This window comes from Drosophila kikkawai, chromosome 3L (assembly GCF_030179895.1).
Source record: "Drosophila kikkawai strain 14028-0561.14 chromosome 3L, DkikHiC1v2, whole genome shotgun sequence".
Taxonomy (NCBI): domain Eukaryota; kingdom Metazoa; phylum Arthropoda; class Insecta; order Diptera; family Drosophilidae; genus Drosophila; species Drosophila kikkawai.
This window is the reverse complement of record NC_091730.1, coordinates 26,286,208-26,289,747: the sequence shown is the minus strand read 5'-3', so window position 1 is coordinate 26,289,747 and position 3,540 is coordinate 26,286,208. Positions and strand designations below refer to the sequence as shown.

Sequence of the window (3,540 nt, the reverse complement as noted above, 5' to 3'; positions counted from 1 at the left end):
CACTGCCCTCCCACCACCCGGACGAACCGGGCGCGTCGCAGTGTCTGTTGTTGGATGTCTCTGTCACACTCCCACCATCGCTCCGGAGGGGAGGCCGGCCGGCGTATTAATGAAAATTTCGTACATCGAGAGCTCGCATCATTAAAAAAGAAAAACGCGAAATTCGCATATGTGAAACTTGGTGGGGATTTTTAAGGGTTGCAAATTGTTTGCGAAATAAAAGCATTCGAAAATGTTGTATAAAAATCAATTTGGTCTGTAGGCTTTTTTTGCAGTAAGTGGTAACAATGCAAGTGTACATAAGGGCAGCAAATACCAGCGACTGTATGTACACGGCCTTTTTTCGCATGTAAAATTTATTTTTGTTTCATTATTTCTGATGGAGGGAGTGCGGCTGTGCGCTAAAAATACATTAACCACGTCAAAATAAAAAAACACAAAGAGGAAAAAATTTTGTCAGAAGTGGGATTCGAACCCACGCCTACAGAGTAGACTGCGACCTGAACGCAGCGCCTTAGACCACTCGGCCATCCTGACTCTTGAAAGATGCGTGCCAAATGGTCACTCACCAAGTCTCGATCACTCAAAGTTCTTGGGGAGGAACTACGCCCCTGAATACATACATACATATATTCAAGTAAAACAAATAAATATACATATAAGTAAATGCCTGTTGTGGATTCGAATCGAGACACCATATTCGGATATAGGCGGATTATGTACTTATGATCAATATAAAACAAATAAATGGCATATAATCGAGTTATGTAGTTTCATTACACATTTCAAGAAGAAACTAATAAAACACTGGAATTTAACTTTAGAAATAATTTTCAAATATTCCATTAAATTAAAAACCGAAAGAATGTGGCAGCCAATCAGTTGGCAATTTCAATAGTTGCAATTAGCCAATGAGCGACTTTGTTTTCGTTAATGCGGGTTATCATGTCCTGCCGATTGCGAGAATAATTCAGAATATTTATTCAATTAATGTGCGCACAATGATTGGATACAGAATGAAATATGTATTGCGACATACTGCGGCTGGGCGCGAAACCGTAGAAATATATAAATTTGCGACAAAATATTTTTCAACTCTCCCCACCTCAGATAAATCAGCCCTGCATCATTCAATTATTGCGTAGGCACGTTGCTCACTGTATAAGTACTGGCAATTTATGTACTCATAGATTGTGGGCAACGTGTGAATTTATGGTCATCGAACAGGACCTTTGGGTGGTGGGATCCATCTTTCAGTGCTGCCAATAACTTTAAAAAGGGACAGATAAACAACAAGTAAAAGCAATAATTTAGTTTTCACCAGGTTTAGGCGATCTTTAATGGTACGCGTCTGTGATTAGAAGGTAGATGGTGAAAAAGGTTGTAAATTATAAGAGATCCCGCATGACCAACATAATATATGTATGTATACATAGTTGCAGCAAACCAATTAAAAGCCCAAAATCTGGTCATGCTGGTCAAGAATATATTTATATACATACTAACAGACACGATACCTATGTATGTTCTTTATTTATAGTATTAACTTTAGATCTCATATTATTGATCAATAATATATAATAATGTATTATTAATAGAAAACATAATGTAATAATACATAATGTATCCTTTCTTTTTGGAAGAATAAAATTGAATATTTAATCCAACGATCGAATTGGTCGACCTCAAAAACCACTTTCGTTTTTGCAATTATCTTGAAATAAAAAATTACCCAACACCAATCTTTGCACTAATGAAAAAGCTTATAAAGAGCTATATATGTATATGTTAATCCGTTCATATGAAATATTTACATTTTTTTTGGCAGCACCTAGAAACCTTGTTTTTGTTTTGTCAAAAATGCTTCCGGTACCGGGTACTCACAGACGGTCACACTGTAGCTTTCCTACTTGAATCGAGATTGATCGAATTTCAATGATTCAATAGAAAACTAATGAGGCGGTCCTAAGTTAGCATTCTTTCTTATTTTAAATTTAAATATTGTCATCGAAAGTGATTACTAATAATGATTCGTTTTCGTGACTCAATTCGTTTACAAAGTATTTTCTTGGGATATTTTCCGTTTTAAGCTGATTTTCCGCTAAACTACATATTCGATCTTTATCAAATTTTAAAAGCCGGTGCGCAGAAATATAATTATAACATTTCAATTTACTTCTGAACGAATTTTGCATTGGTGTATTCATACAATACAGCGTATTTTAAACCTTTTATAATTTGTGAAAAACTTTTCCAATTTGGTTTTTACCAACTAAATTTATTACAAAAATGTTTATTTGGCAGGATACATTATGCCATCACAGACCATTTATAAAAGGTAAGGTCTGTCCAGAAAAAGGACTATCTGACTGCACTGTTTTCCGTTCTGCTCAACAGGCTCCCTCCCATGTCCTGACCACTAATTTCCCATTCGGAATCGAGTACATACATAGCTTGGGGGCCATCTCATTTGCACCATGGCTGGTGTGGGCTACGCAAAATGTTAATGAAATCGCATAAAACTCTATGAAAAACGGCGAACAAAAGCGCTGCACTGGCCATGGTCCGACAGGCGAGAAAATAATGCGTGGCTGCTGATGCATGCGTGCGGTTGACACGCCCCTTCAGAGGAGGGTGGCGTTCGCAATTTGGTTGGTCCGCGGGTCTGCGGATAAAACACGGATAAAAAAATTAATAATAAATTGTATTATAATTTCTTTTTTTCGCTGGTCTGGGGGGGATGCAGCCGAAAGCCCCCGCACGTGTCCCGGTTCACATTGTCGATAGCCAGATGCAGTTCGGCGGGATTCAGATTCGCCGCATGAAAAAGTAATGAGTGCGCTTTTTGTGAGTGGACGCATCTAAAAAGGAATAAAAAACCAGGCGGCGAATGAAACGGCAGGCGGAGGCGCAGTAGGAGACCTGCATCCCGAATGTCGCGACACAAGGGGTGGGCTGGGGGCTGCATTAAAGCGCTGCTGCCGTTGCAGTTGGCGCTGCAGTCGCAGTCAGCGCAGGCTGCCGTTGCTGTTGCTGTTGCTGTTGTTGCTGCTGATTATGTTGATGACGGTGCGCAAACAACAAAATAATCGAATAAATTATCATGTAAAAAGAGAAATATACCAAATTCAATCGACACGCACTGGGCGAGGCCAGAAGGTGCGGCGAGCAGGGGCGGTGGGTGGCTCTGAGTAGTCTGATTCCACATTAATAGGGCTGCTAATTATTCACGGGCCCGGACCGAGCTCCTGCCCCAAACTCCGACCCACTTTTGCGGCTGGGCGCTCTCGCAATGAGTTTTTTCTGGCCGCAGTTGTTGTTGTAGGGGCAGCGGCAAATGCGGCAGCGCGTCGTGTCGGGGCAAAATCAGTTTCGAAAATGCTTTGTCAACAGCAACACACATTCAAAATTTTCGGTTTAGTCGCATAAGTTTTATTTTGCCTGATTTAGTACAACATTACAACTTTGGCTCGCCACTTGATTCTGTGTTGGAAAATTCTCCTGATTTTCGGTCCAGCAGGGATGTCCCTAAACACCAGT

The 3,540-nt window shown here is 40.3% G+C and overlaps 1 non-coding gene across 1 annotated transcript; it reads right to left on the bottom strand.

Annotated features, from left to right (window-relative positions):
• Nucleotides 1-454: 454 nt before the first annotated feature.
• Nucleotides 455-537, bottom strand: TRNAL-CAG (transfer RNA leucine (anticodon CAG)). Its single transcript has one exon. It is a non-coding gene; the product is annotated as a tRNA-Leu (tRNA).
• Between the last annotated feature and the right edge of the window lie 3,003 nt (nt 538-3,540).